Here is a 24052-nt window from a genome sequence, read left to right as displayed (position 1 = left end):
GATTTTCTAGTAATATATGCGCCAACAGCTCGTCGACGCCAAGGTATTTTTCGAGTACGTTTATTCTTTGGAACAACAGAGGTACACAGGTGTATGCTGCATGGTCATTATAGTTATGGAAAGAGAGATAGAAAGAGAGAGAAAGGAACAGCTTCGGAAAGTATCGGTTGGAAGATTTTCGTATTGCAAAAGGAGATTTATTTACTCTTCTTCGCGATAAAGCGAGGCAGGAAAGTTTGTGCCGCTAGCGGGGTAGACAAAGAGAAAGAAGGACTTGTAAAAGTAAATTTCATGAGACTAAAAATCCACGGAAACGGAACATGTACGGAAATGGATTCAATATACAATTTTCCTCAGAAATAAGGTTTGTGACCATTTCATTTTAGAGTGAATGACGAATGCGTTCTCTGTCTGAATTGTTGATGATTGTCTGGGGCCTGTAATTAATTGGGAAGTTTCAGCTGTGACGAAGAGAGCCTGCAATCTCTGAGTTTTATTGAAATCGTCCAAAAAGGCTTCGTCCACATCTGAAATTTTAGATCTGTCGTAAACTGAACGAAGTGTTCAAAACGATCGATTTTTTCCCAACTGAATGCAGCGCTTAATAATAATAACGTATGTGAAGATCTTTTCTAGCAAGCCAGCCGCTGAATATTAAGAAGAAGGGCTCCACCAGAGATTTTAATAGGCTGATTTCATGTAACTTAAGACTTTCAGCAAAATCGATTTAAGTAGTAAGGGCATTCATTAGAATGGCCAATCCGTGACAGGACACGTTTTTGGACGTTGTTAAAATAATTTTGTTCTTTGTTTCATGTGAACTACGACGAGACAACTTAACGTGGAAAAGAGAAGAAATACTCGCAGGCGCATTATTTCATCGACAAATAAAAGCAGCACGCGGGACGCAGAAATTAGGCCCCCACCCACGGTACGGGACTACAGCCACACCTGCACCCTCCCATGTTAGGCAATAAATTCTGCCCGACTCATGTAGCACCATCACCGTAAGAGGGTGGTACGGGACTACAAGTCTTTATAATTTTTTTGTAAACTTGATAGTATTGAGGAAGTAGTCGTAGATTTGAACATTTTCTGATTGTGTTCATAACAGAAGTAGTTTGATTCACTTGCCCTAGTTGCCTTTACCTGTATAAGTACCATAACAAAGTAGCCACAGAAGTATTTATAATTTTTTTGTAAACTTGATAGTATTGAGGAAGTAGTCGTATTTTTTTGTAAACTTGATAGTATTGAGGAAGTAGTCGTAGATAATTTTATAATTTTTTTGTAAACTTGATAGTATTGAGGAAGTAGTCGTAGATTTGAACATTTTCTGATTGTGTTCATAACAGAAGTAGTTTGATTCACTTGCCCTAGTTGCATTTACCTGTATAAGTACCATAACAAAGTAGCCACAGAAGTATTTATAATTTTTTTGTAAACTTGATAGTATTGAGGAAGTAGTCGTATTTTTTTGTAAACTTGATAGTATTGAGGAAGTAGTCGTAGATTTGAACATTTTCTAATTGTGTTCATAACAGAAGTAGTTTGATTCACTTGCCCTAGTTGCATTTACCTGTATAAGTACCATAACAAAGTAGCCACAGAAGTATTCGTGTGAAGGGAGATATATATATATCTTGACGGTAGAACATTTATATGGCTTTAACGAGGGCAATGTTTAAGATGAGTCAAGCAGAGCAGAGCAATACGCAACAGCCTTCAGCTGTGAGCACTGATGATAATGATGTAGTAAGGAGTGTTGTAGAACCGATCGCTACAGATAGCGCAATAGAACGCCCGGTAGACACGGCGGGAGATGTATCAGCCAGTACGCAACATGGATTAGACCCATTGGTCATTATCATGAGGCAGATGCAGATGTTAACGGGGACCGTGAATAATATGAATACAAAATTAGCCTCAGTTATTGAAGGGCTGGAAAATATGAAAACTGACATTAACGCGAAATTAGCCTCAGTTACTGAAGGGCAGGAAAATATGAAAACTGACATTAACGCGAAATTAGCCTCAGTTACTGAAGGGCAAAACCATTTGAATACAAAATTAGCCTCAGTTACTGAAGGGCAAGAAAATTTGAAAACCGACATTAACGCGAAGTTCGCCGCAGTGAATGAAGGGCAAAATGATCTGAATGCGAAGTTAGCCTCAGTTACTGAGGGGCAAAATGATTTGAATACGAAGTTAGCATCAGTTACGGAAGGGCAGGAAAAGCTGAAAGCTGAGATTAAGCAGCAATTACACGACAGTTTTTCCGAATTAGAACAACGGATAGAGGCGAAGACAAAGGAACTTAAAGATCAGGCCGAAGAGACGAAACGAAAATTAACTGCACAAATCGAATTGGTTAAAGCTCAATGTGAGGAATCTACTCACCGCGTACGTGTAGAAATGAAGGAATCCGTGGCTATTAAGATAGATACCGTACGCGAACAGGTGGAAATGGTTCCGCAATTAGTACAAAAGCAAGATGCCATGTCGTGTGCAATTGCGCAACTCCCTGAATTGGCACGTACGCAGACGAACATAAAGGAAAGTGTGGAACATCTGACAGAACGTCAAGACGTTATAGACCACCAGATTAATGTATTAACGGGTAAATTATCCGAAATCACATTAGAAAACAAAAGGCTAATGTGTGAAAACGTTAAGCATAATGTTAAAGAAGCATTCCAGAATCTGTGCGGCAAACAGGAAGAGAATTTGTTTGCGAAAGGACTAGAGGAAGTGCGACAGCAGTTAGGTGCTGATCTCGAGCATTGGAAACAAACGATAGCAGAGTCGATACGCGTTTCACAACAAGGCTCAGAACAAATGAATACCGGCCAGCAGCAGAAGTTGCCAGCGACTATAGAGCCAGTTACTGCACATTCGCACACAATACCGACTTGTGTGAGTAACTCAAATATTAAATTGCCACGAGCTAGTTGTTCGCGTGAAGTTTTATCTGACGGAGATTACGAAAGCCTTTGCCATGCCGAAGAAAAAATGATAAAGCATCGGCAATTTCAGATTTTTAATACTGACAAAAGGGGGGTCCATCCGATTGTTTTTATTCGAAGTTTTAGAGGAGTTCTACCCAGAAATTGGTCGGAGTGGCAGAAGATCAGTTTCGTTACTGGGTATATACAAGGTTCGGGGGCGATATGGGCCTCGGATATGACTTCTGTTTGCTCGACCTACGACGATTTTGAGAAAGCGTTTTTAGCAAAGTTCTGGTCAGAAGGAGTACAGGAACGCCTAAGGCAGGAGGTGCTCTACCCAGAGCCTTTCTCCTTTTGGAAAGGAAGCCTTAGGAAGTATTTTGAAAAATATATAAATAAAACTAGATATTGGGACAGACCTATGCCTTTGCCAGACATAATAAACATACTTAAAGCAAGATTACCGACGAGCATCCGGAATCAATTAATTTACGGCAACGATAAAGACCTGGAGTCGTTCCTCACTACGTTAGATCATATAGATATTATAGAAGAGAACAACCAGAAAGCCCGTAACAACAGATTCCAATATCGGGAGATAGAACCTCCGCCAAATGGTAGGCAAGGGAACGCACAGAGATCGATAAATAGTGGAGAAACCCCTCAAAATCTCAATAATAATACCGGCAATAGTCTTGCGAGGGGCTATCCAAGGAACAACAGGAATGGGAAACGATATAATCCCGTATGGGGGAACGAAAGGAATTTCAGACCACAAGCTTGGAACAATAACAGTAATAGAAAGTGGAACCAACCGGGGGGAACAAACTCAAATAACCAACATCAGTGGGGACGGACATCCGCGAATCAACCGGTAATTACCGAAGTGACGGATGAGGTCAACCACCAGGTGAATCAAAATCCAACAAACTTGTAAGGACCCACTCGTGCCCCGGAGGAGCGGTCAACAATAGGTTGAGGGGCAACAGGATATGTATACCTATGCTAACGTATAATGATGGACGATTACTGGCAGATGAATTGACCGAGGACTTAGAACCCCAAGATGAGAATAGGGAACAGGTGGCAGTAGCCGAAGTGCAAGTCATTTTGGAAACTGTACCTATAGTGGCAGTTTTAGACACAGCTGCAACCACAAATGTCATTTCGGAGGCTCTATTCAACAAGATCAGAAATATAAGACGAGTACCAATTTTTCCAGTTCAAAATTGCAAAATAATAGGCGCCGTTGGGGCTCGATCGGCGAATGTAAAAGTGCAGTCACTACTTAGTGTAGAAGTAGGAAATGTAGCAATATTAAGCACATTCCTTGTGGTGAAAAATTTGGTGGTAGACTGCATTATCGGAGTCGACAGCCTGCGTCAATACGGATGCAGAATAGATTTTAAAACAGGAAAAATTTGGTTAGATGTAAATAAACAAGAAATTGAATTGGACTTGTTGAAAAAAGAAAGCCTTACCAGAAAATATAATAGTGGGATCAGTGTGCAAGTAATCAGGACTGCACGAAATTCTAAACAGCACGTGAATAATGAGTTCAAAGTCAAAGGAGATTTCGGTCAATTAGTGGATGAGAAGTTAAATGAATCCGACTGCATCACGGAAGATCAGAAGAAGCAGCTCAAAGGGTTATTATCAGCGTATGAAGACGTGTTTGATGAAAGGCCAGGAGTGATTAAAGGATACATATGCCATCTCTACGTTAAGCCGCACGAAACGTATTGTAGAACTTTCTATCCTGTTCCCTGGAGGTTAAAGGCTCAAGTTCAAAAGGAAATAGATCGCATGTTGAAATGGGGTTTGATCGAACCCTCTACAAGCCCATACTGCTCCCCATTGTTGGTTGTGCCAAAAGCAAATGGAACTGTGCTGCTGCAGGAAAATCCATATAAGACGTACTACATCAATTTGTGTGTGCATATGGCCCAGTTACAGAAAAAGGATGCTCAATGGGGAAGTGTCATTCAAAGGTTACAACAGCAACCTTCGGATCAGATTGCAAATTATTACAAGCTAGTAAATGGCGTATTATTTTTCCGCTGTGGAAGGCCAAACAAAGTCCGTTGGTGTGTTTGTATACCTGAGGCACAAATAGAGAAACTTGTCTGGTTCACTCATTTGACCTGGGGACATTTCGGTGCGACAAAATGTGCAGACAAGATAAGTGGGTACTGTTATTTCCCCAACATAAAGCGCAGAGTGCACGAGGTCTTAAAGAGGTGCATAATCTGCCAAAAAACAAAGCCGGATTCAAAAGGGACTAAGCACCCATTATGCTCTATAGTAGTACAAGAACCAAAAGGATTAATTTCGTGCGATCTGTGTGGACCGTTACCTACTTCAAGAGGTGGTGTTAAATATGTGTTAGCATTTCTGGATGTGTGCACGAAATACGTAAAGCTATACCCGATAAAGACGGCTACAGCAAAAGTAATTGTATTAAGATTAATAAGAGATTATCTTCCACATGTGGGTATACCAAAGACGATCATAACTGACAATGCTAAAATATTTACGGGACTCCGGTGGAAGCAGACTTTGTCTCAAGTCGGTGTGAAACACGTACTAACATCATTTTACCACCCACAAGGTAATTTGGTGGAGAGGATTTTTAGAGAATTCAATCGATTTATGAGGACGTATTGCCATAATAAGCAAACTGCGTGGGCAAATTATGTGGAAGAGTTTGAGCAAATATACAATAACATGCCACACTCCTCAACTGGATATACACCTCGTGAATTGATGTTCGAAGAAAAGGAGGAAAACTTCTGGACTCACCATATCCCCAAAACTCAGGAAACCGAGATGCCTTGGGAAGAAAAAATAAGACAAGCTATCATAAATATGACGAAAAAGGCTGATCAAAGAAAACAACGATATGACAAATTGATCAAGAGGGTACAGACATACCATGTCGGCGAGAAGGTACTAGTCAAACGACATACCAAATCATCCGTAATAAAGAAAAGTATAAAGAAGTGGGAGTTACTATATACTGGACCATACATTATCCTACAAATTCCGAATCCTGGAGCTTATCTGTTAGCATACCCGGGATCGAACAAAATAAAAGGGTTATTTCCTCATAACGACTTAAAAAGATATAATGAAGATTAGAAGATAGGGAGGAATGGTGTTCCGAGTGACAGAGATGAACGCTCGTAAAAAATATAACAATAAACTGTGTGTGTGTAATGTTAAAAGCCTTTAAATTGAAATAGTTAGTTAGTGACATAGAGTATAGAAATAATGACTAATTAGTACTACTGAGGGTTGTAAAAAAAGGATAGTGGAGATAGGCTTCACCTGTGGTTTGGGTGAACATAGAACTTTAGCATTGCTAATGTTATCAAGATGTATAAAAGATCTGACTGACCTTCAAGAAGAATAAAATGTTTCCCTGCAAATGACGCTGAATAATCTAAAGAGGTTCGAGTGAAGATTCGTATATAATCTCATGTGAACGCTTAAATGTGTAAATATGTGAATTGTGGTAGTGAAGCGTGAGTGACGGTTAACGACGCAACGATTATTTCCCGCGCAAAACAGTTGACGTCAGCGCGAGAATTAAAATCGATATAGACGATACAGATATTCTTTGTAAGAGACTCGCACCAAACGCGAGGATAAATTGATTCATGTTGAACTTTAAAAGGAATAGGTGGTATAATTAGAAGCTAAGAGTTTTAATTTTTTATTGAATGATTAAAGAAAGCAGTATTCATAGATTCACTAGTAATTTAATGGTTCGTGTTCATTTGGGAATTTTATGTGAAAAATCCATTTCCATATATGAGCATGGATGAACGCCGTATGAATCAGAGAGTAAATGAAAGAAGTGAATCCGCATTCTTCAATGCTAATAACTTCTACATTTCAGCACTCAAGTGTAGAAATATATGTATTTAGAATAAAAAGTTTTTTTTGAGTATAGCTAAATTATATGACTTATCAAAGAAATATGGATGATGTCTTGAAATAAAATGAACTACACTTTCCATTATTCGATAATTTGAATCCAAAATCTATAGTCAGTTACATGAATCCTTTAAATTACGAAGAACAAATCAGTCACAGAAAATCTGTTAAAACTTTTGGACTTATAAGCACAAGTGGGGAGGCAAAGTCAAAAGGAGTATTCAAACGAGAGTAAATCGGATGATGTTTTTGGCAACATCATTAATTAAGAGTTGAATTCCTTGAAGTACGTCGTAACAAAAAGGATCCATGAAGCCACAAGGATTTTGCTTTCAAAAAGGAGAATCTTGGACGGTACTACCTAATCAGTTCTCTTACAGGAAGAGTTTCCCTTTTGGTCATTGCTAATCCTTTTGGAATGAATGTTGCATGTGAATTCGAGTATCCCTGTCCCTTCTACTCTTCCCATTGTGGGCCGCGTAGAAGATCAACGACAGAGGGGGCCGCATAGAAGACCGACTACAACTGTGGACGTCGGGGACATGCAAGACCCGGGGGAGTTTAGCACCGCAAGATATATTGTCCTAGAAGCAAGATTGTAAAACGCAAATTCACGTTATTTATTGTAAAACTTTTTTATTGCTAGAGGCACAAACTACTCTTCTCCAAATCGTGGTACTAATTAGGCCCTATCTTTCCTTTAGAGATAAATTTCAAAATTATTTTTGTTCTTCTATAGGCTTTCCTATCTTCTATGTACCGTAGGCTGGGGGTCTAAGCTTAAGAGGTTTTCCAAGGTTTCCCTGCTTAAGAAAGTTCCCGAATGGGTAGACCCTGACATACGTTCATGAAAGATCATCTTCCTTGGTTGTGCACAGCAAACATAACACCTAGATGCACGTAAAAGTAATACAGCCGCGGTACCGGTCTCTTCATTTCTTCTGTCTTCAACATTTCTTTTCTTCGTCTAGTTCAAACACAATATTCTTTTTCAGTCGGAGGACTGACAATCATCACTTCCGGGTTATCCACGCTAATAGATAGCTCGCGAAGTGTGTTCGGTGAATAAAAATTGACCTCACAAACTTCGCTCGCTGCGAGGGGCATTGTAATCTCCCCACGGAAAATTACCCTCTACCACGCAATAATTAATAATGGTCAATCAAATCATCCACATTTATTTACGTATGAAAAGTATCTGAGCAGATTTTCTAGTAATATATGCGCCAACAGCTCGTCGACGCCAAGGTATTTTTCGAGTACGTTTATTCTTTGGAACAACAGAGGTACACAGGTGTATGCTCCATGGTCATTATAGTTATGGAAAGAGAGATAGAAAGAGAGAGAAAGGAACAGCTTCGGAAAGTATCGGTTGGAAGATTTTCGTATTGCAAAAGGAGATTTATTTACTCTTCTTCGCGATAAAGCGAGGCAGGAAAGTTTGTGCCGCTAGCGGGGTAGACAAAGAGAAAGAAGGACTTGTAAAAGTAAATTTCATGAGACTAAAAATCCACGGAAACGGAACATGTACGGAAATGGATTCAATATACAATTTTCCTCAGAAATAAGGTTTGTGACCACTTCATTTTAGAGTGAATGACGAATGCGTTCTCTGTCTGAATTGTTGATGATTGTCTGGGGCCTGTAATTAATTGGGAAGTTTCAGCTGTGACGAAGAGAGCCTGCAATCTCTGAGTTTTATTGAAATCGTCCAAAAAGGCTTCGTCCACATCTGAAATTTTAGATCTGTCGTAAACTGAACGAAGTGTTCAAAACGATCGATTTTTTCCCAACTGAATGCAGCGCTTAATAATAATAACGTATGTGAAGATCTTTTCTAGCAAGCCAGCCGCTGAATATTAAGAAGAAGGGCTCCACCAGAGATTTTAATAGGCTGATTTCATGTAACTTAAGACTTTCAGCAAAATCGATTTAAGTAGTAAGGGCATTCATTAGAATGGCCAATCCGTGACAGGACACGTTTTTGGACGTTGTTAAAATAATTTTGTTCTTTGTTTCATGTTTTCCCACGCTGAGACTATTGTACAACAAGCATGACGCATTGTCAGTAGAGAGCACATGTTCCAGGTTTCCCGCGGAAACAGCACTGTTGCGGTACGGACTGCAGGGGCATCACCACGAGCGAGTGGAACGGCGCTACAAATGAAAGCGTACTCCAAAGGTGAAGTACGCGGGACAGTACGATTCTTGTGGACAAATCGTCTAAATTGCCCACAAGCTCACCATGAAATTCTGATGGTGCGAGGTCTGTTCAGAATATACCGGAACTTCGCCTACAAAATTTTTCTACGCTTACCTTTTACTTACTGTGCGTGGTCTCCTTCAAAATTCTCTCTTCCATAATTGGTATATCGCTCCCAACGCCGTTTCCAGTTCCGGAAGCAGTCATGGTGCGCCTCTTGTTGGATTGATCGAAGCGCCGTCTGCGAATTTTATTTCATCTCGTCTATCGTTGCAAATCTTCGCCCTTTCAACGGGGTTTTCAACTTTGGTCCCTTAGGAGGTCACACACATTTGTACATTTCTGGGTCCTGGTTCTAAACTTCAAATGCTTTCATTCCGTTCACACAGCTCTAAATTTCATCTGAGATACTGCGAACCTAAACCAAAGTATCAGGAAGATTGCCGAGAGAACATGTTCGTGCATTTTACTGCGCAATTGCGTGAATGAATAGGATTCAAAGTGACGCCTCTGCCGTACGAAGGCAGAAAGCTACCACTAACTGCGCTGTTCGGGCGTACCCACTTACCAACACAAGACATCAAGTTTCCATTAGTACCAGTGCTCCAAATTCTCGTAATAACGTAGTTCCACACAGGTCCAATACATCAAATATAGTCTTGAACCGATAAGCGTGTTTGGTCTTCATCTGAGTTCCATGGAACACTCCAGACAAAGAATACACTGAACGTAGTCTTGAACCGATAAACGTGTTTCGTATTCATCTTAGTTCCATGGAATACTCCAGAAAAGGGTAACACTCGTTTCACAACACTTCTCACATGCGTCACATCATTTTGACACCAGGTGCAGTATCGACGATAGCTCGATCGTTTATCGACTTTGTGACAAGGAAGAATATGAACGTTATTGCTCCGCATTTCACTCGCAGCAATTTAAAGTGTTCTCTTAGATTCATACACTAGGAAAGTGCTAAATATTTATTCCATCCTTCCTTCTCTAATCAGACGGAAACCTAAATAACATAGAATATTGTAGAAAATACTTGTATTACGTTCATAAGAAAGTCCAAGAATCTGTTAACAACGCTGACATGAAAAAAAAATTCACTGTCACGCAATGCGAACCTATATCTTTGGACACCAGAATCCATGACGTTATCTATCACTTACTCATGTGATATTTGTTTCATTTCTTGATTATCATGGTATCTCTTGGTGGCTTATATCATTAATGCGTTATGAACTGACATTTGATGATAATGAAGAAGGGTTTGTGATAAATTTTCAGTGTTCTGTTACCTTCAAATGGTATAGTGCAAATTATAATGCAAGCGTGTTTCATGTTTAAGTTATTGACGATAACAAGGCATTTTTGAGGGAGTAGTGTTATGTGAACTCATTAACCGTCGAAAAATCATTAATTAACTTCTAATTGTAGAAATAATCCAATAATGACGTGTTTTTATACATCTCCGATACACGTGAGGGATCATCTCACGAAATTTCAATGACCAACTTTCTCCTCCGAATACGAAAATATTGTTGGTGCCGACCTACGTAGGAAAAACGATCATCATAATAAAATGAGAGAAATCAGACCTCGCACGGAAGAACATAGGTGTTCGCCTTTTTTTTCCGCGCCGTGTTCGAGACTGCAATAATACAGAAATATTATGAAGGTGGCTCCACGAACTATCTGCCAGACACTTAAATGTGATTTTCAGAGCATCCATATAGATATAGTCTTGTGAGAGTCTTGTACACGAAAGTCGACAGCTGTTCCAGCCGTCTCATGTATGCGGGAAGTGCTGTGAAACGAGTGTTACCCCCCGCAAAAAGATCTGGACGATGCTTTTCAAACACCTGCGGACGATTTTCTACCGAGCCCCCGGAACTCCAGCGGTCTGACCCAAATGACCTGGCTCTCGACTGATCGTTAAATGGCAACAAAAGGAAGAGGACTAAACATATTTGCCACAAAAACATTTAACTAGTGATCTGCAGAAAACATTGTTTTAAGTTATTACTTTGTGTTAGAATACAGTAGCTTTACGGTTTCAGCGCCCTATACACCTCTTCTCACTGACATTTTTAAACAAAACAAGTCGGTGTCGGTTTTAGTTGGTTGTCTTACTCCTGCAGGCTATCGTAGCTGGCGGTGGCTAGTAAGCACGTAAAGAAAATGCGTAAGGTGGTTTCTCTTGCATTTACGGCTTAACTGTCTCACTCGGTGTATAAGTACAGCGCTCGCCGACTTCTTTGCGTACAGTAGAATAATTTGCATGTTATTATCCCAGTATAAAACTAGGTAAAGTAAGCAGTGTTATTTACAACTTCCAACAGCACCTGCATCAGTGGCTCATTCGTCAAACGAAGAGTTATTGCTCACAGCAAATAATGAGTCTGTAACATGTGCAAACGCTCATAGTAGTAATGGCTGATAACGGTAGACACAAGTAAATGTACTGTCACTGGAACATCAGGATTTTTAGAGGAACTACACTACAGGCCATTAAAATTGCTACACTACGAATATGACGTGGTACAGACGCGAAATTCAACCGACAGGAAGAAGATGCTGTGATATGCAAATGATTAGCTTTTCAGAGCATTCACACAAGGTTAGCGTCGTTGGTGACACCTACAACGTGCTGACACGAGGAAAGTTTCCAACCGATTTCTCATACACAAACAGCAGTTGACCGGCGTTGCCTGGTGAAACGTTGTTGTGATGCCTCGTGTAAGGAGGAGAAATAGGTACCATCACGTTTCCGACTTTGATAAAGGTCGGATTGTAGCCTATCACGTTTGCGGTTTATCGAATCGCGACATTGCTGCTCGCGTTGGTCGACATCCAATGACTGTTAGCAGAATATGGAATTGGTGGGTCCAGGAGGGTAATACGGAACGCCGTGCTGGATACCAACGGCCTCGTATCACTAGCAGTCGAGATGACAGGCATCATATTCGCATGGCTGTAACGGATCGTGCAGCCACGTCTCGATCCCTGAGTCAACAGATGGGGACGTTTGCAAGGCAACAACCATCTGCACGAACAGTTCGACGACGTTTGCAGCAGCATGGACTATCACCTCGGAGACCGTGGCTGCGGTTACCCTGGACGCTGCATCACAGACAGAAGCGCCTGCGATGGTGTACTCAACGACGAACCTGGGTGCACGAATGGCAAAACGTCATTTTTCCGGATGAATCCCGGTTCTGTTTACAGCATCATGATGGTCTCATCCGTGTTTGGCGACATCGCGGTGAACGCACATTGGAAGCGTGTATTCGTCATCGCCATACTGGCGTATCACCCGGCGTGATGGTATGGGGTGCCATTGGTTACACGTCTCGGTCACCTCTTGTTCGCATTGACGGCACTTTGAACAGTGGACGTTACATTTCAGATGTGTTACGACCTATGGCTCTACCCATCATTCGATCCCTGCGAAACCCTACATTTCAGTAGGATAATGCACGACCGCATGTTGCAGGTCTTGTACGGGCCTTTCTGGATACAGTGAATGTTCGACTGCTGCCCTGGCCAGCACATTATCCAGATCTCTCACCAATGGAAAACGTCTGGTCAATGGTGGCCGAGCAACTGGCTCGTCACAGTGTGCCAGTCACTACTCTTGATGAACTGTGGTATCGTGTTGAAGCTGCATAGGCAGCTGTGCCTGTACACGTCATCCAAACTCTGTTTGACTCAATGCCGAGGCGTGTCAAGGTCGTTATTACGGCCAGAGGTGGTTGTTCTAGGTACTGATTTCTCAGGATCTATGCACCCAAACTGCGTGAACATGTAATCACATGTCAGTTCTAATAAAATATATTTGTCCAATGATTACCCGTTTATCATCTGCATTTCTTCTTGGTGTAGCAAATGTAATGGCCAGTAGTGTACTTACGATTTAACAAAGCTAACATACACTGCCGGAGAAAAGTAGTACACCGGAGAAACCATGTAGATTTTAATCCAATGACAGCATAAACCACCTGGGTGTAGTAGATGTACTGATAATGGCTTCCACGTCGTCCACCAACAAATACCGCAGTGGCGCAGCTACCAGAGCGCCGTTTGTGTCTACGCTTTAATAGGGAATGCTCACAGCCAGAAGGCTCAGTGCGGTGCAAACTTGTGAAGCAAGCAGGTGAACAAGCCGCGAAGACGCACTCGTGCTTCCTGCAGCCAACTGAGCGAATTTGAAAGGGATCAAATGGTGGCCTTCCGAGTGGCGGGATGGTCCTTTCGGAGAACTGCCACACAAGTTGTGCAACGATGCTGGTATCAGTGGTCACGTGAACATTCTCACACCCGTAGACGAGATCCTGGACGTCCACGTAGCACAGATGCCCGCCAGGACCGTCGTCTTGTAAGGGCACCAGTTGCATATCGTACAGCTACCACAACACAGATAAGAGGACTTGTAAGGGCACCAGTGGCGTATCGTACAGCTACCACAACACAGATAAGAGGACTTGTAACATAACGTACAGCTACCACAACACGGATAAGAGGACTTGCAAGCCCAGACGTGTCAACACGAACTGTTACGAACCGATTATGTCAGTGGGTCTACGGGCAGGCATACCTCTAGTCCATCTTCCACTTACGCCACAGCATCGACGTGCACAGCTCGACTGGTAGCATCAGAGGATCGCTTGGAAGATGCAATGGCGCGCCATAGTCCTCAGCGATGAAAGAAGGTTCTGCCTGAACACAAGTGATGGCCGTTTGCGTGTACGACGTAGACCTGGTAGAGTGCTTTCATCCAAGACACACTGGCCTGTTACCAGGCCTTATGGTTTGGGGTGCGATAAGCTACAGCTCTGTTTCACCTTTGGTGGTTTGGAAGGGGCATTAACAAGCACTTGGTATGTGCAAACTGTTGTTACACCCGTTCTTTTGCCGTTCTAGCAACAGGAAGGTGTTGGTCCAACACGATAACGAGCACACACACAGTGCCCTTGAAAGTCAAGGTGCTCCGCAAGACGTGTAGCAACTTTCCTGCCAGAGCAATTTCCGGACTTGTCTCCAATCGAGCACGTGTGAGATATGACGGGAAGAGTAGTGACTCACGCGACTCGTCAACCAACAAGTCTTACAGAGCTACGTGAACAGATCGAGGAGGCGTGGCGTATCGTGTCCCAGAACAGTATTCACGATCTGTGCGATCGTTTGCATTTCCACTCTTGGAGGATGCTTCACGTACTAATATGAGTTTGTCGGCATGGGTTGATACCTGGTACCTCAGAACATCTTCTTCTATTGTTCTGTAAATGTAAACATTTCATTTACTCCATGTGCACTGTTAGAACAAAAAATCTTGAAGTGAACTGGAAACCTCCAAAAGGGCGTACTAATTTTTTTCGGAGTATATTAAATAAAATGTATCCAAAAGAAATGACAAAATGGGATTAAGCTGATCATGGTAACGGTCGTCAAATTGTTCTAATGGAATTTGTGCTGGAGTGCCTGTAATGAAAGATGTAAGATACACTCCTGGAAATTGAAATAAGAACACCGTGAATTCAATGTCCCAGGAAGGGGAAACTTTATTGACACATTCCTGGGATCAGATACATCACATGATCACACTGACAGAACCACAGGCACATAGGCACAGGCAACAGAGCATGCACAATGTCGGCACTAGTACAGTGTATATCCACCTTTCGCAGCAATGCAGGCTGCTATTCTCCCATGGAGACGATCGTAGAGATGCTGGATGTAGTCCTGTGGAACGGCTTGCCATGCCATTTCCACCTGGCGCCTCAGTTGGACCAGCGTTCGTGCTGGACGTGCAGACCGCGTGAGACGACGCTTCATCCAGTCCCAAACATGCTCAATGGGGGACAGATCCGGAGGTCTTGCTGGCCAGGGTAGTTGACTTACACCTTCTAGAGCACGTTGGGTGGCACGGGATACATGCGGACGTGCATTGTCCTGTTGGAACAGCAAGTTCCCTTGCCGGTCTAGGAATGGTAGAACGATGGGTTCGATGACGGTTTGGATGTACCGTGCACTATTCAGTGTCCCCTCGACGATCACCAGTGGTGTACGGCCAGTGTAGGAGATCGCTCCCCACACCATGATGCCGGGTGTTGGCCCTGTGTGCCTCGGTCGTATGCAGTCCTGATTGTGGCGCTCACCTGCACGGCGCCAAACACGCATACGACCATCATTGGCACCAAGGCAGAAGCGACTCTCATCGCTGAAGACGACACGTCTCCATTCGTCCCTCCATTCACGCCTGTCGCGACACCACTGGAGGCGGGCTGCACGATGTTGGGGCGTGAGCGGAAGACGGCCTAACGGTGTGCGGGACCGTAGCCCAGCTTCATGGAGACGGTTGCGAATGGTCCTCGCCGATACCCCAGGAGCAACAGTGTCCCTAATTTGCTGGGAAGTGGCGGTGCGGTCCCCTACGGCACTGCGTAGGATCCTACGGTCTTGGCGTGCATCCGTGCGTCGCTGCCGTCCGGTCCCAGGTCGACGGGCACGTGCACCTTCCGCCGACCACTGGCGACAACATCGATGTACTGTGGAGACCTCACGCCCCACGTGTTGAGCAATTCGGCGGTACGTCCACCCGGCCTCCCGCATGCCCACTATACGCCCTCGCTCAAAGTCCGTCAACTGCACATACGGTTCACGTCCACGCTGTCGCGGCATGCTACCAGTGTTAAAGATTGCGATGGAGCTCCGTATGCCACGGCAAACTGGTTGACACTGATGGCGGCGGTGCACAAATGCTGCGCAGCTAGCGCCATTCGACGGCCAACACCACGGTTCCTGGTGTGTCCGCTGTGCCGTGCGTGTAATCATTGCTTGTACAGCCCTCTCGCAGTGTCCGGAGCAAGTATGGTGGGTCTGACACACCGGTGTCAATGTGTTCTTTTTTCCATTTCCAGGAGTGTAGTTTGGGAGTTAGCGTTCCGGAGCACAACCAACACGTAAGACAAGTATGAGGATGGAGAACAAGCGTGTCCTTTTCAAAAGGAATTTGGGGAAATTACGCTAAACCTAGAGCTGGATGGCAGGGGCGGCGATGCGAACTCCTCTGCTACCGAATATCAGTCTACTGCCTTAAAATCTACGCCATATTGCTTTTTGCGTTTATCGGAGCTGGTCGTGTTGGATCTGGCGAGGTTGATCTAGGTCATGCTTTGCTATGCACAGCAAGGCTTATAATGGAAGAGTAGTACACAGAAGAATGGAAAAGAAGCTTAGTTTTAGGAAAGACGAGGGAGAGGCAGTTCTGACTGCTGGATATTGAGAGCAGGACTTAATAAAAATCTAGATACTTTCGTAGGATTAGTAGACCTAGAAAAAACGTTTGGCGATATTAAATTGTCTAAAGTGGTTGAAATTATCAGGAAAATATGTGTAGGCAATAGGGAAACAAGGGTGATATACAGTGAGGTGACAGAAGCCATGGGTACCTCCTAATATCGTGTCGGCGGTCTTCCCTTTGAGCCTGTAATGCAGTAACTCGACGTGTCATGGACACAACAAGTCGTTGGGTAACCCCTACAGAAATGTTGAGCCATGTTGCCTCCATACCCGTCCATAATTGCAAAAGTGGTTCCGGTGCAGGATTTTGTACACGAAATGACCTCTCAATTGTATCCCATAAACGTTCGATAGAATTCATGTAGAACGATATGGGTGGCCAAATCATTCACCTGAACTGTCCAGAATGTTCTTTAAACCAATCACGAGCAACTGTGTCTCGGTGACATGGCTCATTGTCATCCATAAAAAATCTATCATCCATAAAAATTCCATCAAGTCATTGATGGCTGCAAATGGTCTCCAAGTAGCCGAACATAACCATTTCCAGTCAATGATCGGTTCAGGTGGGACATAGGACCCAGTTCTTTCTGTGTAAACACAGCCCATTGTAGAGCCACCACCAACTTGCACAGCGCCTTGTGACAACTTGGTTTCAAGGCTTCGTGTGCCCTGCCCACACTCAGACCTTACCATCAGCTCTTACCAACTGAAATACGGTTTAATCTGACCAGGCCACGGTTTTCCAGTCGTCTAGGGTCCAACCGATTTGGTCACTAGACCAAGAGAGGCCTTCAGGAGCTGTTAGCAAAGGCAGTCGCATCGGACGCCTGCTACCACAGCCCATTACGTCAAATTTCGCCTCATTGTCCTAACGGATACGTTCTTCGTACGTCCCACATTAATTTCTCCTGTTATATCAAACAGGGTTTGCTTGCCTGTAAGCGCTGAAGACTCTACACAAGCGCCTCTGTCCTCAGTCGCTAAGTGAAGGGCGTCGGCCACTGCGTTGTCCATGGTGAGAAGGTGATTCTTGAAACTTGGTATTCTCGGCACGCTATCGACACCGTTGATCTCGGAATATTGAATTCCCTAACGATCTCCGAAATGGAATTTCTCATGGGGCTATCTCCGACTACCATTTCACGTTCTAAGCCTGTTAATTCCCATCGTGCGACCGCAATCACGCCAGAAACTTTTTCACATGATTCACCTAAATACAAATGACAGATCCGCTAACAGTGACGCCGGCCTGGGTGGCCGAGCGGTTCTAGGCGCTACAGTCTGGAACCGCGCGACCGCTACGGTCGCAGGTTCGAATCCTGCCTCGGGCATGGATGTGTGTGATGTCCTTAGGTTGGTTAGGTTTAAGTAGTTCTAAGGTCTAGGGGACTGATGACCTCAGATGTCAAGTCCCATGGTGCTCAGAGCCACTAACAGTGACATTGACAGTAAATGACGGGCATTTGTCCTGGCCCGAGTCATAGGAGTCATGGGAGCTGTTCCTCCTCAATTCCTGACTGGGCGAATTGTTGGTATCTCTGGGCCTGAATGGGGCTCTGGGTTATTTTTAACAAAAGAGAGTATCTGCCAGATGTCTCTGACGGCTTCTTTCTTTTTGTTCTTGTTTCCTGGCTGTCCGAAATCTGTTTTCGTCAGATGGGAGCAGTCCACTGGCTGCGAGTTCTGTTTGATGTACAGGACGGTTTCCTCCGTCATGTACCTCCAGTCCGCGTCGGTGAAGATCGGGTAGTGATTAATTGGCTCCAGATGCGCACGCCGGACGAGTTCCCTCCCTTTAATCTTCTGGTTTAGGGGGTTCACACTGTAACGATTCATGTTGAATGTTACTTAAGTTTCTTCTACCTGGTCCATTGATGAATGAACGTGAAATTTTCATGTTTAACAGGGTTTATCCACATTAATTGACATCCGAACTGCACACTCGTCATGTAAACGAAATACAGACTTCCGAGATCTCTTTGACTTCCAAACAGACTCTCTAGCAGACTCAAAAACAACTAACTGACTGATCTACAGCCTTGCTGCTTTCCCTTATATAGAATTTTAGCAATTGCTAACAAATTATTCCATTATTAATTTTGTATAATGTCAGTGTTACAATTAAAATTTACAAAACGTAAAGAAACTGATGTTACAGCCGAATAAGGTATATAATACACTATTTGAATAAAATTCTCTTTTAGTAATATCTTTAGTTTTCCACAAGAAAATCATTCTGAACTTTAATTAAAATAATGTCTCTCGTATAATTTTAGTTATGTAATTAATTAGTTTGGATTTGGTTACTAACATGTAATGGTACTGCAAATCTTGTGTTTTATCCGATTAAATACATAGAACGTACAAATAAGCCCTCGATTTCTGCAATTAGAAAACTGTGAGATGTAAACAATTGGAGAGTTAATTAGAAATGTAATTACAAAGGATATTAATTACAGAGGAAGTCATAAAAATAAATAACAAATGAAAATACATCGCTTGGTAATAACATTTAAGCTGATTTTCAAGATAATGAGGTTATTTGTGTTAATTCGTTACTCGATTGTAATTATGGTAACTAGAGACACCAGCCACCTATGCCGACACTTCTACAGCATTTTATTATGTGTTGCTTTTTATTTATTCCTTCAATTTGTTCATGAATCATTTAATTTAGCATTTGAACGTAATTTTGTTACTGACAACAATCTGTTGATAATGATGACAACATACATTTTTCCAGAACCTTCTATTTGCTTTTACAAAGAATATCAAGTATTATTAGCAAATTGGACAGAATGATATAGACACACACACAAGTCCCTAGGAAGCACTAAATTCTCCGATAACTATCCGAATGCATATAAAAACAGGTGGTATCAGACATTTCATATTACAAACCCCCCCAGTGGAATGTATAGGGTTTATGTGGGAGGAGAGGGATGTCGGTTACTGTGAAAGGATATGGATCTTCATGCTGCAGATAGCTGCCTTCTCGTAGGGAGTCTGCGATCTTAGTGAGTACATCCCCCACGAAATATTTGTTTGGGAGGGGCAGGCACTAGAAACACGGCTCGACTTCTTCTCCCGCGGTCACCATGGGAGTCACTCCCGCGGTCTGCGTATTTGCAGAGGCTGATGGGGTATTTCCAAGGGGGCTGTCTTCTTGCAGTCGGCGGGTCTCCTCGATTCCACGACCACTTCCTCAGGACCCTGCGTTTCGCATCGGCTAGGGAGACGATCGTTTGCGTTTCCGCGTCTACCCCCTACTGCTGCGGGTTGGCGCCTCTTCAGGTGTCATGCGATGTGCGAGGACCAGGGCTGCCCTCAGTTGTGTCACCCGGCCACGCATCTCGTCCGCCATGGCGGATCTGAGTGCGGCAACGGCGTCATCGGTGGCTTTCCACAACGTTTCGCGGAACGCACCGTCGTCCGCAGCTCGTGGTCGTGCGGTAGCGTTCTCGCTTCCCGCGTCCGGTTTCCCGGGTTCGATTCCCGGCGGAGTCAGGGATTTTCTCTGCCTCGTGATGACTGGGTGTTGTGTGATGTCCTTAAGGGGCTCCGGAAAGGCTCAAAATCATGAAAAGTTCAATTTTTACTTTTTTGCGTTTTCTGAATCTGCAGACTATTACCTTTTAATAGATATATAAATTATTCAATTCCGAAGACTACGACTATTTTTAAATTTTTTTTGAAATGTGTTCTACATCGGCGTGACCCACTGTGGCGCTGTTAAACTGCTGTCAAATGGTGTTATTATTAACGTCCGTGTTCATCAGGTACATTTTAGTGATGTGAGATAAAGTATGTGTTGTGGCTAAACCTATTTTCAGAGACTTAGCAGCAACTGAACTGTTGAAAAAGTGTATTCATGGAAAAACTCAAAACCCCAATGAAAGTGTAAATAGTGTTATATGGTCGAGAATCCCCAAGACTGTATTTGTTGGAATAGAAACACTTCACTTTGGTGTGTACGATGCTGTTGCGACTTTCAATGATGGCAACATTGTAAGGTGCAAGGTATTTAGAAATATGGGAATGAAGATAGGTTCTAACATGGTACGAGCGATGCTTGCTTTAGACAAGGAACGCCTTCGGGCTGCAGACAGGGCTGTAAAGAGTCTAGAAATACAAGCAAGAATAAACAGGAGGAGGAACAAGAGGAAGCTGGAGGAGGAGTTTGCAGAGGATGAAGATAATCCGTCCTATGGACCTGGAATGCACTAAAAAGTTAATCCAATCTTTGTCGCTCGATTCCCAAAACTTTTATTTTCTCATACTAATTACATGTTTTCTAAGGATCTTCCAAACATATTTGTTTCAAACTTTCAGTAAATGTTACACAGTACCTTCTGCATAATTTAACACAGCCTTTTTCCAAAAAAACTGTATATTTTTGAATATATAAATAAAAAATTGCAAAAAATGTTGTGAATTTTCATTACAATTGAAAAAAAATCATCTTTAATAACTGAACTAAAATTTTGTAAAATCCCTGTGTTAAGTTGTAGCCCATATTCCAATAAATAATCTGAAAAAAGTTCAACTTCCTACCTCAAATACTTTGTGAGGAAAGATGTAATTTATAAGAGTTATTTTAACATTGCAAGTATAGGGCGTTCCGGAGCCCCTTAAGCCGTCGGCACACGGACCGTGCTGTCGAACGTTAACGTTGAGCGTGCCAAGTTCGACGTGCAGCTGATCGCTCAGGAACGATGCACACGTTACGTGGGCCCCAAAGTGGTATACGCGATCGCAACGCACTCCAGCGCCAGTTGAGGGATGTTTCTAGTTCGTAAATCACACTGTTTACTCAACGGGCGCGCGCAAAATTCCCATGTTAGCACATTTCTTCCATCGTCCACGAAAAGGAAAGGACCATGTCCAATCAATAAGGACAGAGGCTTATAAAAGTTCCATTACAAACAGTGCGTTACAAATTTGGAATACTTCTCTGCATAATTTAAACATTATTTCATCATTCCCACATTTTAGTAAAACCCCAAGGTCAGTCTCACTTGATCACTGTTACTACCCAGTAGCAGAATCTTTGCAACATGTGAATTACGAAGCGTAAAAGAAAAAGGAGCAAAATATCTTTATACAAGTAGCGCAAGCTGTCCTTTAGATTAACGCAATCGAACAAAGCCACCCCTCAAAAAAAGGTGAACTTCTATTTACGTAACATCAAATATTATAGTATATACTTATATTAAACTAATAATAAAGTATCAGAACCTAATAAAAACGCGAATGTTAGGGAAAAAAAAATTGGTTGTGTCAGGACGCGAACCACCGCCCCAACAAAAAAAACTCGTATTAGGACGGTGACGCTATTCATTACGCTTTTTCTTTTTTTTTGCGTTTTGTTCGTTGTTGATCGTTGTGTTTGCTCGTTGCGGACGTTACATGACATCCGTTGAAGTTCGGTTGTTGATCGTTACTCTCAGTTTTTTATTACAGAGGCCAACCAGCTCTCTCACCGAACACGCTGAGCTACCGTGTCGGCTCGCTAAACCAACATCACACCTTTCGCATCTAATCATAGTATCTTACTGCTTGCTAAAAACCTTAATCGTAGATATGTTACTAACTGAAATTTAATTTTAACAAATTGTACGATGAACAATGCGTTTTGGGTGGATCTTCAGTGTGTCGCTGCCTTCAAACAGCCTACTCTCATAATACACAAGTTACAACAATTCTTTTGCCACGAATGTGATGTTTCTCACTATTTTATTGGAACGAATCACACAGTTAACAACGGGTTTTGCAGTGATTCTCAATATGCTGGTGCTCATAAACGGCATATATACGTATAGGCTTGAAATGAATGCCAATATGGCGCCTCACAATTCTGTACTGAAGGGAGACAGCGTGCATGTCACGTACGTGGCGTTGTGCCATCTCATTGGTCAACGCACAGACGCACGCTCAGAATATCTGACATGCCACATATCGCTCTGCACGTTCGGAAAGACTCCCGAGCGTGCTGTTCCACGCTATGACGTCAGAAACTCGGCACGCTCAACGCTCAACGTTCGGTTGCACGGTCCGTGTGCCGACGGCTTTAGGTTAGTTAGGTATAAGTAGTTCTAAGTTCAAGGGACTGATGATCATAGACGTTAAGTTCCATAGTGCTCAGAGCCAACGCACCGTCGTCGTCTTCGCGGCGGCGCGGCACGCTCCCGCTACATGTGTGGCGACCCCATTCTACGGCTTCCATGATTCAGGTAGCCGCAGCAGCGCGAATTTGCGCCGTGCGCGCCGCCACAAGTCACGCACGCGGCCGCGGTGCCCCTTGGATTGTCGCAGTTGCTTGTATCATACGGTTTCCAGCACTTCACACACACAACCGCGCCTTCTCAGGCCCTGCTGTGTGTCCCATCTTCTGACACATGTAGCACTGTAATTGTGTCACGATCTTCTGCTTCTTCTTCTTGTTGCCGCGACCGTGGCTCCAGACTGCCTTTAGCAGGAGCTCGACGACGGTAACAATCTTGCCTCTTCCTTCCTTTCCGCGTCCGTACATGATTGCGAGCGTGCGGAGCGAGCGACGAAGCGAGCTGCAGCAACTCGAGCAGAGGAGTGCATCCGTCAAAAATATGACAGCTCCACCAATGCACTGTCCTTACACTATGTGATCAAAAGTATCCGGACACCCCCAAAAACATACATTTTTCAAATTAGGTGCATTGTGCTGCCACCTACTACCATTTCAGGGACCTCAGTAGTCATTAGACATCGTGAGGAAGTGGAATGGTGCGCTCCGCGGAACTCACGGACTTCGAACGTTGTCAGGTGACGGGATGTCACTTGTGTCACACGTCTGTACGCGAGATTTCCACACTCCTAAACATCCCTAGGTCCACTGTTTCCTATGTGATAGTGAAATGGAAGGGTCAGGTACAGCACAAAACGTACAGGCAGATCTCGTCTGTTGACTGACAGAGACCGCCGACAGTTGAAGGGGGTCGTAATGTGTAATAGGCAGACATCTATCCAGACCATCACACAGGAATTTTTAACTGCATCAGGATCCACTGCAAGTACTATGACAGTTAAGCAGGAGGTGAAAAAACTTGTATTTCATGATCGAGCGACTGCTCATAAGCCACACATCATGCCGGTAAATGCCAAACGACGCCTCGCTTGGTGTAAGGAGCGTAAACATTGGACGACTGAAGAGCGGAAAAACGTTGTGTGGAGTGACGAATCACGGTACACAATGTGGCGATCCGATCGCAGGGTGTGGGTATAGCGAATGCCCGGTGAACGTCATCTGGCAGTTGGTGCAGTGCCAACAGTAAAATTCGGAGGCGATGGTATTATGGTGTGGTCGTGTTTTTCATGGAGGAGGCTTGCACCCTTTGTTGTTTTGTGTAGCACTATCACAGCACAGGCTTACATTAATGTTTTAAGCACTTTCTTGTTTTCCACTATTGAAGAACCTTCCGGGGATGGCGATTGCCTCTTTCTACACGATCGGGCATCTGTTCATAATGTACGGCCTTTGGTGGAGTGGTTACAAGGCAGTAACGTTCTTGTAATGGACTGGCCTGCACAGAGTCCTGACCTGAATACTATAGAACACCTTTCGGATGTTTTAGAACGCCGACTTCGTGCCAGGCCTCACCGACCGACATCGATA

Source organism: Schistocerca cancellata, chromosome 6, assembly GCF_023864275.1.
Source record: "Schistocerca cancellata isolate TAMUIC-IGC-003103 chromosome 6, iqSchCanc2.1, whole genome shotgun sequence".
NCBI lineage: Eukaryota > Metazoa > Arthropoda > Insecta > Orthoptera > Acrididae > Schistocerca > Schistocerca cancellata.
The sequence above is the reverse complement of the archived record's forward strand: the minus strand, read 5'-3'. Positions refer to the sequence as shown.